Here is a 23,658-nt window from a genome sequence, read left to right as displayed (position 1 = left end):
GGGTGGGCAGTGTTGGTGGTCTCCTCTGCTCTGCAGCCTCAGGAGTGCCCACCTGACCAGGCGGTGAGGTCTCTCTCCCACCGACCTTGAACTTCTTATCCCCTACCTCCACCTCTCTAGAGCTGGGTCTGCAGTACATAGCATCACACCTAGTTTTGTCATGCAGGGAATCAAACCCCTGGCTTCATGCACCCTAGGCAGACACTCGACCAACTATATTCCTAGCCTCAGAATATCATATTTCAGATGGAAGCCAAAGAGAGAGACAAACACCAATTAAGGGCTTGCTAAGCACACATTATGACAAGTGCTTGTTGATGTAACACACGTGCCATCCCAGTCCTGAAGAGGAGAATGGTTCTCATCCTCTAGCTGAGTGTCTTGAGCCTTGAGGAAGTGTGGATGTGTTCTAAGTTCGGCCAGCTGGTCTTGCTAGGGAACAGCGGAACTCTACACAGACCTGGCATCTTCCAGCCCAGGGTGTGTGTGCCTTCCCATTGTGCCAGGGCAGCCAAAGGTAAATGTCACATCACAGGATCTTCTAGCCACATCCACTCTAAACACTTTCAGCAGGGACAACATTGTCCAACGTGGGGCTAAAATTGATTCTTGAAAAGATGCAGAAATCTTATCATTCTAGGAAGTCCTAATACAGAGATATCCAGGATGCTGGTGGCGCTGAAGTTTCAGGGGAGGTGGGAGTCTCCTAAGGAGAAGGCCTGGGAGCCTTCCTTCTGGTATAGGGAGTAACTTTTATTTTATTTGTTTGTTGTGTGATGATGTCACAGGTGAGGCAGGTAAAAGATAGAAGGAGGCCTGTCATTGGATGAGAAGGAAGAATGGGCAGGAGAAAAGTTTGAAGGAAGAGGAGGAGACTGGAATGGAAAGGAGGAAGAGACAGGAGGGAGAGAAGCTGTGGCAGGACAATATGACAGGTGATGTTAAGATTCCACTCTGTGTATTTACAGGTTGTTATTAATGTTCTTAAGGGATGGATGTGTATTGGTCTTTGTGTGTTTATGTGGGCAATTATATTTTATCAATTGGGCCAAAGGTTATTGTGTTGTGTGTTCTTTCATATGTAGATTTAAGTGTAATGGAGTGTGGGCGGCTGGTCTGGGCCACCACAGAGTTGGGATGTGTGTTTCTGGCATGGAAACCTGCCTTGGGAACTAGATAGGTAGAGAGATTGCTGCCAGGCTCAGAGAGAGGCCTTCAGCAGTGTGATAGGGGATGGAGCAAAGTGGATGAGAGGCTTTGCTGACTGAGATTAAGATATCTAGCAGATATCTTGAGGTGAAAAAAAGATACTTTTTAAAAATTTTTTATATTTTGTTTGTTTGTTTATGGTGAGCATTGTTGGGCAAAGGGAAAAAGAAAATCCTCACTCACCCAGAGGTGGTTGTTCAGTGAATTGGCCAACCCACTGCTGGTGTGGGTCCAATATTAGGAGGCCAACATGGTGCCCAGGCATCACCTTCTCTTTCTGAATGTGGAAGTCCAGAGAAGGCACAAATTACCCTAATAAGTAGAACCTATTGCTAGGTCTTTTTTCCTCTTCGATTCTCTAACTACTCAGGATTCCCTGATAGGCTTGTCTCCCAGATGAGCATGACAAAATGCCTTCAAGAAAATAAACAGTGATTCCTTCCCTCCCTCTACATGAAAGGGGTAGGGACCGGAAGACACACCGGAAGACTGGCCAGTTCATGGACCCTATTGGACTAGGTCATGTGTAGAATGTTCCAGCTGCTTGGGCCTCTTTGGCACCAGCACAGGGTAGAGTGACATTATTTCAGAAGAGAAAATGAATTCTCCCATTAATGCGGTGTTACACATCAGAACTTGGGAGTTCCAGCCCATGATTGCTACAGGCAACACTGATGGGAATGGTGGCTGCAACAATTGGATGATGATGGTGGTGGTGGTGGTGGTGGTGGTGATGGTGATGATGATGGTGGTGGTGATGATGATGATGATGTTGTCTTCCAAACAGGGCAGAAATCTTTGAGACTTATGGTCTTGCTTAGCCGTTGAAAAATTGCAGCAGCTAGAGTCTGAGGTGCAAGTAAATAAAAAATAAAAGCAGAAAAACCTAAGGAAAAGAGGTTCTGAGCCTTCCCTGCCTTATAACCAGACCCAAAACTATTTTCATAAATTCGTGTCTTTATCTTGAAGGAGGAAAAGGGGACCGGTAAGATTGTAAATGCGGGATAAAGGAAGAATGCTGTTAATCGTAGGAAGAAAACTGTACATTTAGGTCATTCACCAACAAGCTTGACAGAAAAAAAAGGTTTCCGTGACCATAAATAATTGGATTTCTTACAGGGGGTGCACAATGCTTCAGATAACTCCTTTCCTCTTTATCTGTGGTTTTGATACGTGGTAGGAGGGGGTGGGGGAGAGACACTTCACAGGGGACAGAGGTAGATAAAAGGGAAAGATCTGAGAGTCGCCATTATTACCGCCCTGTATCATTTACCTCAGTTAGGAGTCGCTAGCTTGGCAGGTCACCCCGGGGTCGAGGGCAAGAGCAGAAGTTTACACAGCCACGGAGGGTAGCTTGCTGACTGGGGACATACATCAAAGTGTGACAGCAAATAGGAGAAGGGGATTTGTTCAGGTACAGAGATCAAGATGACTGACTTCCTTGCAATGTCCCACCACGCTGTTAGGAGTGTTTTACGTCCCAACATCAATTCCTTCCCGGCTTCCTGGCTTTTAGGAAGGAGCAACGTAATTTAGAGATAAATCTGTCTCTTTAGAGGGAAGCTCTTCTTTAGAGCCTGACAATTCTCAATTCTTTCATGCCTTCTACATACCACCTTTAAATTCTATAGAGAAATCTCTCTCTCTCTCTCTCTCTCTCTCTCTCTCTCTCTCTCTCTCTCTCTCTCTCTCTCCCTCCCCCCCCCACATGATGGTTGAATATACATAGCATAAAAGCCACCACTCTAATAATATTTAAGTATACTGTTAGATGATATTAAGTACGTTTACTCAGAAGTCAGACTTGGTGATAACAAGGCTGTGATCTGTCCAGTTAAGAGGCTATCAGTAAGCGGATTGCTGGGAGTTTAAGGCCAGCCTAGGTGGCAAACAGGGAGTATGCACACTTGGTTGTGGTGCCAACTTTACCATTCATTTCCAGAACATTCATCATCCCTACCAGAAGTGTTAGCTCCTAACCCCCCGCCCCGCCCCATCCCTCCCTCCTGGGAGCCACTGTTCCACTCACATCTCATGAAGCTGACTGTTTCCAGGTGCCTTGAGGAACCGAACCGTGTCCCTTCCCTTTTGTGTCTGTCTTAATTCAGTTGCCATAATATCTTCAATGTTCATGTAGTAGTCTGTGTCAGGATTTTTTTTTCTAGTTCTTTCTGTGATTTTATTGTGTTAAAATAGACATACCATCTCAACCATTTTAAGAGATATTATGCACAGTTGTTATATACTATATATAATGGTATATATATGTATATGGCATATACATATATATATGAATATTATATCATTGCTACCATCCATTTCTGCCTTGTAAAACTCAAACTCTCCAGGCCTTAAACACCTCCTCATTCTTCCTCTCCTCAGCCCCTACCACCAAATTCTACTTCCTGTCCTCATGCCTGGGTTCCAAGTGCTTCATGTTAGTGGGATCACGCAGTACTTATAAGATTATGGCTAGTGCCTGTCACTTTTTTCAAGGGTTCATAATATAATATAGAAATATATTACAGCATATATAATATAGCATAATGTAGCAAATGCCAGAATCCCATTCCTTTTTAAAACATTTGTTTTCATTTATTTTTTTAAAAGATTTATTTATTTCACATATGTGGGTACACTGTCGCTGTCTTCAGACACACCAGAAGAAGGAATCAGATCTCATTACAGATGGTTGCTGGGAATTGAGCTCAGGACCTCTGGAAGAGCAGTCAGTGCTCTTCACTGCTGAGCCAGCTCTCCAGCCCACTTATTTCCACTTATAAAACTATGTGTACATGTATGTGCCTGTGTATGGGCATGTGCATATGACTACAGTTACTGAAAGAGGCCGGAGGCATGAGACCCCTTGGAACTTGTGAGCTCTCCAACATAGGTGCTGGGACCCAAACTTGATTCATTGGAAGAGCAGTAAGTGTTGTTAACCTTTAAGCCATCTCTCCAGCCAAGAATTCCATTCCTTTGAAAGACTGCTTGCTTTTCTAACATACTGTGTTTTCCTTTTCCCTCCCTCAGAGGACACCGGGGCTGCTCTCACCTTTCATTTCCTGTTGTAAATAAGGCTAACACACACAGATGAATAAATGTCTCTTTGGGAGCCTGCTTTCAATCCTTCAACCCCCAGAACTAGAATTATTGGATTGGAAGGTAATGTACTTTTAAAATTTTCTGAAGAAGCGCCATTGGTTTTCACGATAAATACAAAGGTCACATTCCTAAGCACCAATGTAATGGCACACATCGTCCTAGCATCTGTAACTCTTTGCCAATACTTGTTATTTTCTTCTTTCATTATTTTTTTTTAAATTTTTGTTGATCTCCTTGTGTCCTAGCTTGCTTATATGTTGTTTCAATGAAACACTGTGACAAAAAACAACAAACAAACAAACAAACAAAAAAACCCCAACAACTTGGGAGGAAAGGCTTAATCTGGTTTGTAGGTTATTGTCTGTTATTGGGGGAAACCGAAGCTCGCTGAGGAACAAGTGTTCCTTGGCTTGCTCCCTTTTGCTTGCTTAGCTACCTTCTTTATACAACCCAGGATAGCCTGCCCTGCGATGTCTCCATCCACACTGAGTGAAACTGCCGTGTATCAGGTAGACTTGCCCCAGGCCAAGTCAATGGATACCATCCCTCTGTTGCCGGTCTCTCTTCCCAGGTGTGTCACGTCGGCAACTGAAGCTCGCCGCCACACCTTAATTATTATTATGTTTGTGGTGGTAGTGATTAAACTCAGGGGCACACGCCTGCTCGGTAAGTTGGCTCCCACTGAGCTATAATCCCATCCTTCCTTTTGGTATGCATATTGAGATAGGCTCGAACTAAGTTGTCCATGCTGGCCTTGAACTTATGATGTAGCTCAGACATACCTTGCATCTGTGATCCTGTTGCCTCAGCTGGGGTTCTAGGCCCGTGACACCAGGAATGGCTCACCTTTCTACCGAATGGGTGTGAAGTGGGGTTTCCTCACAGCACTCATTATTTTCTTTCTTTTTTTTTGTTTTGTTTTGTTTTGTTTTTGTTTTTGTTTTTGTTTTGTTTTGTTTTGTTTTTTGTTTTTGTTTTTTTTTCCGGAGCTGGGGACCGAACCCAGGGCCTTGTGCTTGCTAGGCAAGCGCTCTACCACTGAGCTAAATCCCCAACCCCCAGCCCTATTTTCTTAATGGTTATTAGTGTGTAGTATCTTTTTCTTGTGCAGCTTGTGTGTGGGTTAGGTTGTCTTTAAAAAAAAAAAAACTCAAGTTGATACTGTTTTTTGATGCACAAAATTTTATGTTCAATTGGTTGTTTTTTTTCTATGGTGGTCTGTGCCTTAGTGTGATATATAAGATATCATTGCCCAAAGCAATGCTTTGGAGACTTTGACGTATTTTAAAAAACATTTATTTGTGTATTTATGTATGTATGCTTTATTTATTTATATGTGTAATGGATGGTTTGCCTGCCTATATGTCAGTGCACTACACATGTGCCTGGTGCCTAGAGAGGCCAGAAGAGGACATCAGATCTGGAGATATGGGTGGCTATAAACTACCAGGTAGGTATTGGGAATTGAACCAGTGTCCTTTAGAATAGCAGCCAGTGCTCTTAATGGCTGAGCTATCTATCTCTCCAGCTTCTATTTTCTTTTGTTTTACTTTGGTGTGTGTGTGTGTGTGTGTGTGTGTGTGTGTGTGTGTGTGTGTGTGTGTTCCCTCACTAGAGTGTTATAGTAAGTTAGGTCTGTGATTCATCTCAGGTTACTTTGTGTATGTGCTCTTTGGCAAGCATCCACTGAATGTGGACATACACTTTTCCTAGTACCTTTCTTGGGAAATACCTTTTGCTCATTGCACTGTCTCAGCATTGCACATCCTTGCACAGGAGTCATCTGACAATAACTGTAAGCACACACTTTCTGGGCTGTCGATTCCATTCCATTGGTCAGTCATTCTGCCTGTATGTCAGAACCACACCTTTAAAAAAAGATTTATTTATTTTATGTATGTGACACACCAGAAGACAGCATCTGATCCCATTACCTGTGGGTGCTGGGAATTGAACTCAGGTCCTCTGGAAGAGCAGTCAGTGCTCTCAACCACTGAGCCAACTCTCCAGCCTCTGAGCCACACTTTTCTTGTTGCCTTTTTGAACTCCCTTTGTAGCCAGAGCTTGGACTCCTGACCTTCATAATTCCACCCATGAGATCTAGGATCACAGCAGTGTGGGATCACAGGTGTGGGCCACCATGCCAGATTTGTGCAATGCTGGACATTGAACTCAGGGCTTCATACATGCTATGAAACCACTCCACTTTCTGAGTGACATCTTTCTATCTATAGTGACACCTACCTATCTATTGCCACCAGAACCACACTTTTAATCACCTTATCTTTGGAGTTAGAAAAAGGCATGTGTGTTAGCTTGTTTTTTCTTTTCTTGCATTGTTTCAGTGATTTGGCATCCTTTGACCCTCTCTGTGAAAAGGGTGGACTTTTCTATTTTTGAAAAAAGAAACAGAAATTTGATAGGGCTTACACTTTTCAGATTGTTTTCACATATTTAACATATTAATAATATTCAGGCTTCTGATCAAATATGCCTTCATTTTTATCTGTTTAAATGTCTTTCAGCAATATTTTATAGTTTTCATTTTACAAATCCTTCATTTCCTTCGTTAATTCCTGAGTGTTTTATTTTGGTTGGTGACACTGTTTTGTTAAAGATAAGTATTTTCATGATTTCTCTTTCAGATTGCTCATTGTCAACACATGGGCATGCAGCTGATCTGTGCATGTTGTGTATTTTACATGGACATACAGCTGATCCTTGTATGTTGTGTATTTTGCCACTTTGATGGATTTCTTTTTTTAAAATGTATTTATTTTTATGTGTATGATGTTTTGCTTTGCATATATATATATATATATATATATATATATATATATATATATATATATATATATATATATGGATATCGTGTCAGCCTGGTGCCTGAGGAGGCCAGGTGCTAGAGCCTCTGAAACTAGAATTAAATATGGTCACTAAACTGCCATGTGCATTCTGGGAACCCAATTGAATCCTCTAGAAAAACAACAAATGCTCTTGACCTCTGAGTCATCTCTCCAGTCCAGATGAATTTATATCTTCATTCTAACATTTTTGTTAGTGGAATCTTTAGGATTTTCTTCATATGAGATTGTGTCATCTGCAAACAAAGGCAATTTTGCTTTCTTTCCAATATGGAAGTCATTTGTTTAATTATTTGTTTATCTGTTTGTACGTGTGTGAGCATATGTGTACATGTGCTTGTAGAAGCCACAGATTAATCTCAGCTGGTATTTCTCAGGGTATCACTCAACTTGCTTTTTATTTATTTATTTAAATTAATTATTTTATTTATTTACCTCCCAAATGTTGCCTCCCCCTTTTTGGTGCCCTCTTGAAGAGTTCTTCACCTCCTCCTTTGCCTCTGAGAAGGTGCTTCTCCCATCCCCCTTCCCTGAAGCATCAAGTCCATAAGATTAGGTGCATCCTCTCCTACAGAGGCCAGACAAGGCAGTCCTCTGCTACATATGTGCTGGGGGCCTCGGGCTAGCCCATGTGAGCTCTTTGGTTGGTGGCTCAGTCTCTGGGAGCTCCTAAGGGTTAGGTTACTTGACATTGTTGGTCTTCCTGTGGGGTTACCAGCCCTTCATTTTCTTCAATCCTTCCCCTAATTCCTCCATAGGAGTCCCACTTCTCAGTTCAATGGTTGGCTGTAAGTATCTGGATCTGTCTTAGTTAGTTGCTGGTAAAAGCCTCTTGGGGGACAACAATGCTAGGCTCCTATCTACGAACACAACATAGCATCAGGAATAGTGTCAGGGATTGGTTCAAGCCCACGGGATAGATCCAAATTGGGCCACTGGTCAGCCATTTCTTCAGTCTCTGCTCTATTTTTGTCCAAGCATTTCTTTTAGACAGGAACAAATTTGGGTTGAAAGTTTCATAGGTGGGTTGGTGTCCCCAGCCCTCTACTGGGGGATCCTTGCTTCTTAAAACAGAGTCTCTCCTAGCCTAGCATTCAGCAGGTAGGCTGTACTGGTTTACCAGTAAGCCTCAAACATCTGCCTGTCCCCATACCTCAAATTGCTGGCATTACAAATGTGCCACCGTTTCTGGCTTTTTAGTTGTCATTTTATTTTTTGGTAACACAGGTTCTGAGGATTAAACTCCCCAGCCTCATTTATTTTTCTTGAATAGCTATTCTAATTGGAGCTTTTAAGTGCTATGATTGTTGAGTTGGCATTTTTATTTTTCACTCTTGATGCCCACTGTGGGTTTTCATAACCACCTACTGTCACACTGAGGAACTTTCCTTCTCCCCCAGCTTGCTGTTTATCATAGGAAGTGTTCTACTGTGTGAAAATCTTCCCTGAATCAATTGAGATCACTGTGCTTGGTTTGTTTATTTGTTTTTAGTCTGTTAGGTGGTGTCTTATACTGTTCAGTGGTTATATGCAGAACTTCCTTGAATACAGGAATAAATCTCACTTAGGCATGACATTAAGCATTTCTTGAGTTTTGCATTAGTACTGATGAGAGATTGTTGGTCTACAGTTTTTTTTTTTTTAAGTGTCATTGTCTGGCTTTGGTTTTAGGGTAATGCTAGCCTCACAGAATGAAATACAACATAGACCTCTCTTTATAGTATTTTGGGAAATGTTTGAAAAGAATTAGTATTAATTCTGTAAACATGTGGTAGAATTCATCTGTAAAGCTATAAGGTCCAGGACTTTTTCTTTGCTGGGAGATGCTTCCTTCTGATTTAGTCTCGGTAGGATTTGAGTCTCTGAGAGTCGCACCCAGGCTGCTCAGTGTGTTACTTGTTCACAGTAGTCTCTCAGAGTCTTTTTGATTTGTACTGAGTCTGTAGGCATTTCTTAATTCCACATTTCCTTTTGGTCATTTGAGCTTTCCTTAAAATTTTTTTGAGATGTTCATTTATTTTTATTTTATGTGTTTGAATATTTTGTCTTCATTTTTATCTATCCATCACACACACGTAGTAACAAGGAGGCCAGAAGAGACTGTTGGATCCCCTGGGACTGGAGTTACAGATGGTTGTTAGCCACCATGTGGGTGCTGGGAACAGAATTCAGGTCCTCTGAAACAGTGGCCAGTGCTCTTAACCTTTGAGTCATCTCCTTTGACTCAACTTCCCTTTAGTCCATCTAGCTAATTGTGCCAATTAAAAACAAAAGAATGATAAACATCTTCATCCCATGATCTACGGAAGATGATTGATTTGACCTTCTGGGCTTTGATCTTCTTTGGGTAGAACTCTAATTCCTTGCCCTCTGGCACAAAGAACCTCCCCTACCACCCTCCCCCCGGTCTTGATGCAGTGCAAGCAAGAAGTTTGCTATTCGACTACCTACGCATTGACAGGCTGTGTGATAGGTACTGTCCGGTTAATTCCCTTAGGATCTTAGATTCAATACGACTTGTAAGCTCACGTTGCTGACATCAACGGGAAGTGTATCTATTGTAATGCTTTACTGATGATCTCCCATTTCTATAGGCCAATGGGTAGCTAAACTGATGAACTGTGGTCGTCTTTCCCTCATAGCTCAAATGCACCGCAAGTCCTGTGATGTATTTATGTTCACACATCAATGATACTATGTATGTTGTTTTTGATTGTCAACCTGACAGGACCTGGGTGAGGGTGTTTTAAATTGGCTTGGCTGAAGTTGGAAGACTTACCCTCACATGGACAGCAGTAGTCCTTGGCTAGTCTTAAGATGAATAAAAAGGAGAATGTGGGCTGAGTGACCAGCACTCATCTCTCTCTCCTTCCTAACTCTGAATGTAATATAACCAGCTTCCTCACGTTCCTGCCTCCATGACTTCCCTCCCATGATGGATTTACTCTTGAACGATGAGGCAAAATTAACCCTTCTCCTGACCGACACTATTTCATGGCAATTCCTATCCCGTGTTTCTTGAATTCTTTCTATCTCCTTTTCCAAAATGTTCCCTGAGCCCTGGTCACAGTAGGGTTAATATAGCTGTCCTATTCATGGATAAACACACATCATTTCGCTCTCTTATCTTCAGTTCTTTTTCCACTTATGCATCTGGGTAGTGACAGCTGCCTACTACCAAAAGAATCTTCTCTGACCAAGGCTGAGAGCCATGAAGGCCCATGGTCATAAACATGGATAGTTAAAAGGAAACTTGATGGTACGACCCCTTAGCAAAATAAAAATAGCAGGTTCTATCTATTCTAGGGCCTACGACTTCCCAGCCAGGGACTTGATGACCAGGACTATAGTAGTATTGAACATGAAATATCTCCTTGTGGAGAATAACTATCCCATAATGGTCATACCACGATTCCATTAGGAGGTACATCTTGCCCGACAGGTCAGGATTACAGCACGCGGGTTCTATCACTGAGTAAGACCACTGATGTTGTTTCTCCCCAGCAGCCTGTATAAAACCTCCCGGCTCTATTGATACTAGTCAGCCTAGAGGAGTTTTCCCAGGCACTTTGAGATTGAGTCTGTGATGAAAGTGTGTGTCTTCAGCCATGGGTCTTACATCATGAGGTTTTTAAAAGGGTCTCTCACAAGCCAGAGAATGGATCATATACTTTCCTGGTTTTTATTTGCTTTGCAATTTTATTTTTAACTGAAAACTGTGTTTTTGAACCTATCAATAAGGCGAGTCTTTAAAAAAAACACTTATTTAACTTTGTGTGTGTGTGTGTGTGTGTGTGTGTGTGTGTGTGTGTGTGTGTGCCTGAGAACACATATAAGTACACATATGTGCAGGAGCCCATGAACATCAGAAGAGGGCATCAGATCCCGTGGAACTGGAGTTACAGACAGTTGTGAACTGCCATGTGGGTGCTGGGAATTGAACTCGGGCCCTCAGGAAGAGCAGTAAGTACTCTTAACTGCTGAGCCATCTCCCCACTCCTTGCAGTTTTAAAAATCATAGTCTCACCTTTGTCCACATTTTGCTGTTCAAAAAAAAATCATTTGAATCTTGTAATTTTTAGCAAGACAGGCTCTTACTGTGTAGCTGTGACTGGAACTTGCTGTATAGACCAGGGTAGCCTCAAACAGCTATCCACCTGCCTCTGCTCTGGGTAGTCTAAACGCTTGTGCCACTGTGCCTAGCAGGATGTGTATTTTGTTGTTATTGTTTTTATTGTGGTCCATCTCTGTGACAAAGATTGACCTAATGTGTGTCTTTACTTGGGCAAGTATGGTCACTTTGTATTTTTCCCGTATATTCAGTTGCTTTCAAATGTACTAATGTGATTAATACCAGGACTTAGAAAAAGAAAAGAGAGAAGTGATGGAGGCCAAGGGCTAAGGTGGAGGCTTCTTCCGTCCCCTGGAAGTCACTATGGCCAGAAGGGGAGGGGCTTGCAGCACCGTGGATCAGAGCAGCACTGGCCACAGTCTTTCCATTCACCCCTCATGACCACAATGAGCAGCCAGCAATCAGCATAGACTCTGTATTTGAGGAACTGGGTCTTTTATGTCCCTTGGTTTCCATGCATTATGCAGCTGTCAGCCTCAGGCCTGGAGGTGGGAGACTGGTAGCTGGTACCATGCTGAGAAGTAAGAGACTCTGGCCAAAATTAGTTAGCCAGCCGCTCAAGCTTTACCCTGGAAACTGCAGGCCTACAACAGACTCTTGAGTTCCAAAGCGGTTATGTTAGCGACTGTGGTCAAGCTGTTGTTGTCTAGAAGACATTTCTAGAGATTTTGTGCTTTACCATCTTTTCTTCCACTGCTTTTAAAGAGGGAGTAACCCTCCAGTGTGTGTGTGTGTGTGTGTGTGTGTGTGTGTGTGTGTGTGTGTGTGTTTGTGTGTGTGTGTGTGTGTACTAGTTCACCTTTGGATGAACACATCATTTTCACCTTTTGGCAACTGAATAACATTGCTCTGCTGGGTTGTTTATAAATATCTGTAGAAAATCCCAGGTATTAGTTCTTTGGGGCTTAGGCTCAGATGTATTATTAAAGTTCCCAGTTAATTAAGGAGAAAGTTGCACTGGAGAAGTGCAATTGTTGGACCATTTGTTAACGGTATGTTTCATCTCGAAGGCACTGTTATATTGTTCTCTTCACTTGTGTGTGCGTCTGTGTGTGCATGTGTGTGTGCATGTGTGTGTGCGTCTGTGTGTGCATGTGTGTGTGCATACCTCTTCCTTCTTCTGTTCTCGCAGCTTTTGAGATAGGCTCTCTCTTAGTAGTCCAGGCTGACCTGTAACTCACAATGTAGCTTGACTGCATGGCTCATGACCATCCTCCTGTCTCAGGCTCCTAAGTGGTGGGATTGTAGGTGTGTACTGCTTTCTTATTGGGCATTACATGATGTTTTCCCCTTTGGTTCTAGGAAGTGAGCCCTGAGACTCAGGCACACAAAGCAAGCACTCTACCACCTGAGCTCGATCCTTACCCCGAAAACATTTATGCAACGTAAATTATTCCATTGACGGATATAAAATTGATGATGCTCTCCGTAACGGCCTTGATTGCTGGTTCCTAACTCCAAACAGCGGGTATCTATACAATCAGCAGGCAAGACATGCCCAGTGGACACCATCACCTGTGAGAGACTGGTTTTTTTTTTTCATAGTCCACAGATGTCTTTTACTTATGTTTTACATCTAAAAAAGAAATCCCAGGATTTTCCCTCCTGTATGTTTTCATCTTGCCTCTTCATGGTCCATGATGCCAGCTGAGGTTGTCAGCACAATGAAACCAAACTGCCGTGATGGGAGCAGATTGTTCTGCCACTTCTCTAGCTCTTTGAGTTGAACATCAAATCTGGTCTAATAACTCCACACTTGTTCAACCTTCCTATGAGGTTCACAATGATCTTCCCAGCTCTGTGATCATCAATGATCTCGGATTCACCAAGGTAGCCATGCTTCATTCTCACAGTTAAGAACGGAACGACGACTTTGGAACACCGCCTGATGAGGACCTGGCGTTTGCCTCTCTTCTCAGCATTGCTGATGCTCTTGCGAGCATCTGCCAGAGCATTCATTCACACCATGGTGACGGCGGGAGACGATGGCAGAAAGAACAAGATACGGTTTCAATGAGAAAAAGCATGCGCATTTCGATGTTAAAGCACAGACAGATGGAGAGTAAATGTCACTATCCCGAGTAGCCACTAACCAGTAAACAGTTGGGATTTGCGTACACAGACTAAGACTGTCTGATTTCATCCCATGTCTCGTTTCCAAAGCAGGGAGTCTAAGAAGATGTTAGAGCCTCAGTTCTAACCATGCCTTGTCCAAGGCCTACTGAACGACCTTGAGAGGGTCCTTTAGCCTCCAAGCACCAGAGCTCCCTAAGGATATTTGAGTTAAACCTTTTCTAGCTTACCTTTGACCTTTATGGTCCTGTGACTTAACAGCTACTTTAAGGCCATGTAGTTGTCACACATCCATGACTCCTAATTCTGGTTCCAATTATTCTTAAGAAGTCCGGAATGATTCTGCACTGGTTTTTGCTGGTTTTTTTCCTTCCTTTGCCTCTAGTCACTGGAAACTTCCCAGTTAATGATAGATTTTCTATTACAGCGGCACTGGCTTTCTGTAGTTCTGTCTGCCTGCCCAGGAGACTGATTTTTTTTTCCCCTTTATCATCTAACCATTAGGGACTCTGAAAAGCATGGACAGGAAGAGGACCTACCAACTTTAGGGAAGAGTGCTTTTACAGTAGCCTCTGGGTAGACACCGGTTTCCCTGCAGTTAAAATTAAATTAAGGGCGGAAACTAAGATTTCCATGCACATGCGTTTCATTTGCATAGAGTCACAGGTTACACTGTCACTTCAAAAGCTACTGTGACATAAATATGATTTTCCACATTGTTATGAAAAAGTAATTTGAATATTGGGCCTGGAGTTCCAAGTTCAAACTGGTTGCTTATTATAATTCATGTTATAATAGTGCTTGAAGGTTGGCCAGAGTGTTTGAGGGGCCGCTGGGAAAACCTGCTGACGAGAGCTGTTGATTTGCAAGAAAGGAAAACAGCTCTAAGGTTAAAGTGCGCTTTCTAATTAGCTGAGACCACGGCCAGACTTGTAGTGGAGAGGGCCAATCCTGAGAAGCCTCTGGGTGACATTCAGGTCTCTGGTTCTGCCATGGGTCCCTCCGCTCAAACGGTCGGCACATAGTTGTGCTCTGTTGCAAATATTGCTTAATTTGATGTGATGGGTGGCTTGACATCTAGAAGCTTCAGCTCTCTGCAGTGATTAAGAAAACCAGCAGATCCATGTGTGCCCCATGGTAGGGAAGCAGTTGTGACTAGATAAGAAAAGGGAGCTAACCCTGTTAAGGGCAGCTTTAATTGCGTCATACTAAAACGTGACACAGTGTGTACCACAGCTAAGAGCCAGCAAGATGGCTCGGCAGCTAAAGGTACTTACTCCCAACTCTGACCTCCAGAGTTCGAATCCCCGGGACCCACATGGTGGATGGAGAGAGCCAAACCCTGCAAGGTGTCTTCTGACCTCTATGTGCAGGCTGTGGGAAATAACAGCTGTGTGTGATTTAAAGACAATGTATCCATTACCCAAATGATGGAGAAAACACAATGCATGTCTCCTACACCCCCCAACCCCTCCACGCACCCCCCACCCTGCCCCTGTGTGCTGACGTCTGCACTTTGGAGTAGAGCTGCCTGTTACTCTAGTACACAGGGAAGAAGATAATGTTACTTCTTTCAGGGAGATGTTGGCAGGATATCAGGTTCAGGAGTGAAGAACTGGGAGGGAAGTAAGTGAGGGGGCCAGTTGAAGCAAATCACTTATTGCGTGGTTTTCAGCCTGGATGAAGTAGAAGTTGACACACGTTAGTGAACATTCTTCAGAGTCACAATCGTACAGGTTGATAGCGTAAGAGATCTGGAGGTGCCAGAAAGTATCACAAGCTGTTCGCCCTGCCTACAAGGTGTTCGAGGCCAGTCTGGGAAATTTAGTGAGAGCCTGTCTCAAGAAGGAAAAACGAAAGAACAGGGACTGGTGAGATGGCTTGGTGGTTGAGGGCAGCTGCTGCTGTTCCAGAGGTCCTGAGTTCCCAGCAACCACATGATGGCTCACAACCATCTATAAGGGGATCTGATGCCCTCTTCTGGCCTGTGGATGTATAACCAGCAGAGCACTCACACATTAAATAAAAATTTTTAAAAAGAAAGAAAGAAAAAAAGGAACAGCGCTAGAGATGTAACTCAGTGTTAGGATTCTCATCCAGCATGGGTAAGGACTTAGATCCGATCATAGCAACCATACACACACAGAAGCTCTCATCTCAGTGTGAGGGGATAGCACTCCTTTAAAAAAACATAATAACATCTATTTTGAGAGTTTCATAAATAAGTACACTTTATCATTTCTGCTCTCCCCTGTCCCCCTCCAATTCTTCCTGGACACCCCCATTTCCCCAGTTCATGGCCTCTTCTTCTATCACTATGTTACATATATCTTGATGTGTGTGCATATGTTTATAAAAATATAACCTGCTGAGACCATTTGGTGTCACTCATATGTAAAGGTGTTCATTCATAGCCAAAGTTTTTCAGCCTCTTTAGGTCTCCAGTTCTAGAACAGGCCTGGGACATTGATACACAAAGATTCACGGGCTAAGGTGGTCTTGCTGGGCGGCTGGTGTTTGGGATGGAAGAACTCGTGAGCAACTTCAGTTAAAAAATTCTTCAGGAGGCCGAAGAGGTGGCTCATGGATTAAAAGTACTTGCTGCCCTCATCGAGCCCTGAGTTCAGTTCCCAGCATCCACACGGTGGCTTCCAGTCATTCATCACTCAAGTTCAAGGGGCTCCAACACCTCTTCTGTCCTCCGTGAGCATCAGGCGTGTATGGAGTACATACATGTGTGAGAAGAAAACCTTCACATACATAAAATAAAATAGACCAATATTAAAGTTTTGCCAGCCTTAGCATGTCTTATTTTGGTCTGTAAGAGCTGTACATTTATTTATTTTTATAGGTTTATCTTTTCAGAATTATCCGTTCATTTAACTGTGGGTTTGTGGTGTGGTTGAGTGCTAACACAATGTAATGGGTGCATTTTTATAGACCTGCTTTCCACCCCAGGTCAGATCCTGGCTTTCAAAGGACAATTTTTCTTATGAAATTATGTCTTGCCAGATATGGTGGCCCACAGCTGTAATCTCAACCCTCATCAGGCTAAGGCAGTGGGACACCAGGGTTGAAGCCAATCTGGACTATAGAAGAGGATCCCATCTAAAACAAACAGACAGAAAATAAATAATCAGTTATAAAAACTTCCTTTTAACTCTTCAAGTATAAACTAATCAACCATTAAGACGCTCGACTTTATCAATCCACTTATTGTGGAAATTGGGCTGCACCTGGTGCGTAGCCGGGGTCTATGTAAAATATGTCTGGGAGGAGACAATGCTACTTATCTTTATTGTACCTATACATCTTAGTTAGAGGTGGGGAAACCGGATTTATTGAATAGTTCCACAGAAGAGAATATTATTCACTTATTTCTTGTCAGGCTTCTTCATTCAGAGCTTTCCTGAAGAAAATTGTCAATTCAAAATTTCCTTTATAGGTCTCAGAGGCTAGTAACTTATTGGGTACAGAAAATGTCTTGTTTTCAACTTACATGCGTGTGAAAAATCACCTCTTAAAAAGCCTCCAGTGTGATATAACACACAGCTTACGCAATAGTTACCAGTAGATAGAAGTGTATTTATGGAGAGGCGCAGACATATATTCTTGAGCTTCTCCACACATCTTCAAGTATCTTTCTTCCCAGGTCCGTTCCCAGGACATTTTGTTTAGACTAAAGGAAAGATGACTATTTGGCCTTCGGTGACACACCTCATTATTTATGAGGTGCAGTTCACAACTTAGTCTAAAAAGCGAGACGTAGCTCTTCATTTGAGCATGAGAAAAGACTCCAAGGCCCTGGATATTTATGACGTTTTGGGTATTCAGAAGCTGGATTTGTAGATTTTGGCCTGAAATGGGTAAACTGAGAATTTGGCTTTAGACTTCCTTCATAACTTTGACATTGTTGGTGCTCTGCATAGCTGATGGAATTCTGCTGTCTACAATAATGAAATCGTGATTCAAGGTTACTGTTTGTTTAGGGCACACAGGAAGAGGGGCAAGGGATCCGATTTGTGATTTGCAGCTACGAAGCTCTGCTGAGAAACTACAGGATCAGGCATTCATTTATGTAAAATCGTGCATCGGAGGGAGCTAATCCCTCTCTAATGTCACCCTATTTCACAGAATATTAATACCAGAAAATCAGTTGCATATGGCTTTACGTTTGATTCCAACTAGATAAGCCCTTTTTGTCCATAAACAAATAACAAGGATTTCAATGTGGGAATGTAATTTCAGCAATCCTGGAGACTTTTAAGGCATGAGAATAAATATTCAAAAGCACCCTCCCTTCTGCTGGTACCTTAGAGTACACTCCACCACGGGAATACCTGGTGCTCTCAAACGCTCTGGCTACTTGCCAGATACTAGTGGCGATGCTGAGCTTTGTCCACTTTTGTTGGTTTGTTTATGATGGAAAAGGAACCATTAGATTTTCTTGATGAAAGAAACTTGCCAAGTGTTCTGGAACCTTTGAGATTACTTCAGTTAGCTTTATACCCACAGACCAAATCTGCAAATGGATATAGAAAAGTAAATAATATTGACCAGTAACAGTAATCTGGAGACCAAGCTTATTACAGTGTGACTTTTCTCTGTCTAAAAGGCCTGGGAGAACTTTGGAGTCCAGCTCTTTTCTTCCTTCCTTCCTTCCTTCCTTCCTTCCTCCCTTCCTTCCCTCCCTCCTTTCTTTCTTTCTTTCTTTCTTTCTTTCTTTCTTTCTTTCTTTCTTTCTTTCTTTCTTTCTTGAATCTCACATAAACTCCATAATAATTGGGAATAGGAAACAAGTCTAAACACAAAGTTAATTGCTGTTTTGTAAATAATTTATACTGATCTCCTGGAGATAATTTTAAATTAACAAAATAACTTTGTACATGAAACAAAATGTGCATATGCTGAACCATCAGAAAGGGAAGATGTTCTCACAATCATTATGTCCTCAATATGTGTGTGTGTGTGTGTGTGTGTGTGTGTGAGAGAGAGAGAGAGAGAGAGAGAGAGAGAGAGAGAGAGAGAGAGAGAGAGAGAGAGATGTCCATGGAGGTTGACATCCAACCACTCTCCTTCCTGTATTTGAGACAGGGACTCTCGCTGAGCCTGGAGCTCAGTTTCGGAGGTTAGCCCGAATCCATTTGTTTCTGGCCCACGCCTCTTCTAGTTCTGTGGTTATAGATAGATGTGTGCCACACACATGATTTTGATATGGATTCTGGGGATTTAAACTCAGGTCCTCATGTTTACCTGACAAGCACTCTCCTGGCTGAGCTATGTCCTCGGGCTCTATGTTTTTAACATCCTAAAGTCACAGAACAGAGAATAAGGAGAATTCCTGGAGCATCTCCAAGATCCATGTCTCTTTATCACCTGCCTTGATTTTGTTTCCTGTCATTGCTGTGATAAAACACCTTAACAAGAGCAACCCTGGGCGCAAACACTTTCTAAGGCTGTTGCGTTTGTGGCTGAGGGAACCCTTTCCTTCCTAAATGAGTGTGGATCTTCGGAAGAGGGACCTCCTGTGGTAGAGGTTTGCCCCAGGACACCTTTCCTACCATCCCAGTGTAGCAAGGACTGTTCAATTTGGTGGCTTTTATTTCCTCAGCAATTATATCTGCTTTCTCAGATAATTTCCCAACCTGAATGTTCCCCTAACTTGAGATTTTTCTGTGTCAAACAAATGAGTCCATTATCTCTAAATCCATCTTCACTAAGGATTTCAGAACACAGGCAGAATGAAGCCATATTCTTCATCAAAGTATCACAAGAATTGTCCCTAGCCTAGTTCCTAGTAGAGTCCTGTTCACCTCTAAAGTCTCGTAATCTCAGCCTCCCACTGTCCAAACTCCTTTCCATAGTCTTGTCTTCTGTCACAGAATGAAAATGGCCTCTGGACATACCTAGAGAGCAGTGGTTCTCAACCTATGTGATGGACATAAGTTTATCACAGCCATGACCCGCCTCCTGGTTCTACTGTCTGTCTTACCTTCTTTTCCTATTGCTGTGATAGAAATAAGAACAACCTAAGAGAGAAAGGTTTATTTTGCTCATAGTTCAAAGTGTAGTTCATCAGTGGTGGAGAAACCAAGGCAGCCGGAGCTTGAAGCGGCTGGTCCCATCATACAAAGTCAGGAGACAGAGAGGGAGCAACAGGAGCAAGCTGCTTTCCTGATTCTCCACTCCATTCACACTGTCCAGGACTTCCTGCCACAATTAACACAGAATTAACATAATTAACTTTATTATCTTATCTATATCAGCAGTTCACAGCCTGTGGGTCATGACTCCCCTGGGGGTCAAACAACTCTTTCATAGGGGTCATATATCAGATATCCTGCATATCAAATATTTACATTATAACTCATAAAAGTAGAATTACAGTTATGAAATAGTAATGAGAATGATTTTATGGTTGGGGAGATGTGCCTCGTCAACCTGAAGAACTATATTAAATTCCCAATATTAGGAAGGTTGAGAACCAGTGCTCTATAAGTATGCCCAGAGGCCTGTCTCTCAGGTGCTTCTAGATTGTGTTAATATGATAATGAACACTCATTACCTCACCCACAGTTGAGTGATTTGTGGGGGATTCTAGGAATGTGCAGAAAAGATATATTGCAATCAAAGGGGTCTGAGAAGGGCATTTCCTCCTTGCAGATGTTGAATAAACCTTGTCTCCAGCCACAAACATTTGATTGTTACTTCTTGGGCTTGTATGAATAAGAATGGCCCTCATAGACTCATGTGTGTGAATGCTTAGCCCGTAGAGAGTGGCACTATTAGGAGGATGGCCTTGTTGGAGGAAGTGTGTCACTGTGGAAGCAGGCTTTGACATCTCATATGCTCAAGTTAAGCCTGCTGTGACACACAGTCTCCCTCTTCTGCCTGCAGATCAAGATGTAGAACTCTCAGTTCCCTTTCCAGCACCATGTCTGTCTGCACGCCACCACGCTTCTTGCCATGAGGATAAGGAGCTAAATTTCTGAAACCGTAAACCAGCCCAGTGAGATATTTTCCTTTGTAAGAGTTGCTATGGTCATGGTGCCTCTTCATAATAGAAACCCTAACTAACACACTTTTCTTGTGAGATCTAGCAATAGCATTTCTCGATAGTGTTGTTGAGCTAACATATTGAAATTTGTGTTACCAAGGATTTTTTTCCTAAGTTGAGGGCATTTAGCCTGTATTTACTTGGAATCAATAAAAAGAAAAAAAACTTAAGCCTTTTCCTGTCAAATTGCTTCTTCACTTCTTCATGGCTTCTTAGGCAAAGTCTCCTAGTCATCGGTGAGCACTGGGAGCGGTAGTCAGAGGAAGGGCTTCTCATCCTGACTCACACAATGGAGAAGACAACCAACAGAATGAGCAGAGCAGCTTTGCTGTGAATCAGAGAAGGTAGCAGTTTGCTTTCCAGCCACGGCTCAGTGCAGGGCATGTGCTCTCTGTAGGGATACTCACTCACACTCCATGCAGTAGAATGTCTCTAACCTTCTTCAATTCACGGCTTCCGAGCCAGCAGCATTGCTTTCTTGGCTGACACGAATGGCAGAAAGACGATTCCAGGGTCAGAGATGCTCTCTCTGTGAAGAGAACATTGTACTCTTCTCATCTTTGATCACGTCCTTGGCAAGAGCTGAGATATTTGCACACCAAGTTTCTTGCCAGGGAGGTGGGTGGTACAACAGCCCTTTGGGAGGGTCTCCACACCGCATCTTCATTCTATGTATGGAGGATCTTTATAAACTGTAGGCTCTTGAGACTGAGAAAAATTGGAGATATGATCCTATATTCATAATAATACACTGATATACATGTCTGCCTGCACACACACACACACACACACACACACACACAGAGAGAGAGAGAGAGAGAGAGAGAGAGAGAGAGAGGTTGAGAGACAGAGACAGAAAAAGATTGACACAGTAAGAGATTGAGAGAGACGCAAAGAGAAACAGAGACAGACAGACAGACAGACAGACAGACAGACAGACACACACACACACACACACACACACACAAGACACATGGAGAAATTATACACTTCTGGAACCCTGAGCAACAAACAGTTTTTAAGAAATACTTTGCAAAGTGTTTAGAAGCAAAAACTGTCGTGATATCTACAATAAATTTTTACAACAGTTCATGAATAAAATGAACTCTTTTAAATAACATGGTGAACCTTTTGTTTATTCAGGATTATAGCCATGAAGATGGTCAATTTTTAAAAAAAGTTTGTGTGTGTGTGTGTGTGTGTGTGTGTGTGTGTGTGTGTGTGTACTGTGCATGTGCCCCAACACAATTCATAGTCAAAGGACAACTTTCAGGAGCTGGCTCTCTCGTTCCCAGTGAGGTACCTTTCTGACTTCAAATTTTTAGGGAAATCTTTACTGGCCTCTTCTATAGCTTGTATCTTAAATGTCCTCCAAAGGTTTGTGTGGCTCAGCATGGCAATATTGGGAAGTGGTAGAACCTTTAAAAAGTAGAGCTTGGTAGGAGGTTTTTAGACTAGGGATATGACCTTAGGAACCTTGTGGGATTCTGGGCTCTTCTCTTTGCCTCTTTGGCTTCCTTGTCAAGGTGTGAACAGTCTTGCTTTTCAATACACTCCTGCCACATAAGCTACCACAGGCTCAAAGTACAGGACCAACCCATTGTGGGCTGTGTGTGTGTGAGACTAAGTTTAAAACTCTGGGCTTTTCCCTTCAGAAATTGGCCTCTCGGATATTTGTGGCAGTTAAACGAATTCCTTGGCTCATGTACGTGAATACTTTGTTATCAGTTGGTGGAACTATTGTCAGGAGGTTACGGAATCTCTAGGAAGTGGAGGCTTGCTGGAGGAAATACGTCATTAGGGGCAGGCTTTGAGACTATAGCCCCGCCCCACTTCCTGTTCTGCCTGTGTGCTTCCTGTATGCAGATAAAATGTGGTCATGTTCCTGCTGCTGTGTTATGGCTTCCTCACTATCACAGACTCTAGTCCTCTGGAACTTAAGTTGCTTTGGTCACAATCTTTTATGCTAGCCACAGAAGAGCAACCAATACCGCAGTATAAAGCCGACTAATGCGCCCACAAAGAAAGCCTTTATCCATCATCTTTATCTATCATCTTCCCATCCTTTGTCCTCTCGAGTCCTAGATAACCACGAATACAAATACCTTCTGGGTCTAGAGACCTCTCTGGTTTTGAGATTTCATATGAATTGAAATGTCTGTAATGCTGCAGATTGAACCTGGGATCTCAGCGCATATTAAACAACCATATCTAGTATCTATCAAGGTTCATTCATGGTATAGCATGTCTTAATATACCATCTCTTCTTATTGATAAGTAATGCCTCATTGTATGGGTGTACTGTGTACTGTTTCTCTCACTCATTGATTGATGAACATTTGGACTGCTCTTCCATTTTTACTATTATGAATAAAATTGATTGATACTCTTGTTCCAGTTTGTGACTGGATCTCCTTAACTCTTTCAGGAGTAGGCTTGCAGTTGACTGGCTCAGTATTCCAGGGAGCTGTTTCAAATGTTTTCACGAGCCAATGATGTCTGGGATTACTTGGGTTTAGCTTCCTAGTCTGATGAGCCGGTTAGCAACAAATTATAACCATTTTGCTTACCTAAGGATGATTTCACTTTCATTGTTGCAAGTTTGGATTGATATGGGATTATTATTACTTAATGGTTTTTTCTTTAAACTCTTCCCGTATCTCATTCTACTCCCTTGGGGCTCCCATTTTCTCTGATGAATGCTACTTGTAAATCTTACTGGGATACCCTTTTGTTTTGTTTTACTTTGTTTTTGTTTTGTTTTCTGCAGAGCCAAGGGATCCAGTCCCTTTTCTGGCCTCAGGTCACTACACACATATGGCACACACCTTGTAGATACTCACACAGACGAAAATTAAATATTTTCTTTTTTATTAAAATAAAGTCTATAACTTACTTATTTTTATTTTATGTGCATTGGTGTTTTGCCTGCCTGTATGTCTGTGGGAGGTTGTCAGATCTTGGAGTTAGAGATGGTTGTGAGATGCCATGTGGGTGCTGGGAATTGAACCCAGATCCTCTGGAAGAACAGACAATGCTTTTAACTGCTGAGCCATCTCTCTGGCCCCAACAGATATTTTCTAAAAAAGAATGTTAAATTTGGAGGTCAGAGAGATGACTAAGCAGTTATTCATTCTTCTGGCCTCCTAGGACACACACACACACACACACACACACACACACACACACACACACACACACACATTTGTGCGTGTGTA

At 42.5% G+C, this 23,658-nt stretch overlaps 1 long non-coding RNA gene and 1 pseudogene across 2 annotated transcripts; both read right to left on the bottom strand.

Moving 5' to 3' along the window:
* On the bottom strand, window positions 12,840–13,286 carry Rps15a-ps8 (ribosomal protein S15a, pseudogene 8; annotated as a pseudogene).
* LOC120097446 (uncharacterized) lies at window positions 16,687–22,428 on the bottom strand. 2 transcript variants are annotated; one of them, XR_005494841.2, is made up of 4 exons: window positions 21,908–22,428; window positions 20,848–20,969; window positions 19,376–20,768; window positions 16,687–17,905 (listed from the first exon to the last, which is right to left on the bottom strand). It is a non-coding gene; the product is annotated as an uncharacterized LOC120097446 (long non-coding RNA). The 2 variants fall into 2 exon arrangements; XR_005494842.2 differs by having other exon boundaries at window positions 20,852–20,969.
* Window positions 22,429–23,658: the final 1,230 nt, after the last annotated feature.

This window comes from Rattus norvegicus, chromosome 16 (assembly GCF_036323735.1).
Source record: "Rattus norvegicus strain BN/NHsdMcwi chromosome 16, GRCr8, whole genome shotgun sequence".
NCBI lineage: Eukaryota > Metazoa > Chordata > Mammalia > Rodentia > Muridae > Rattus > Rattus norvegicus.
This window is presented reverse-complemented; position numbering and strand designations above follow the sequence as displayed.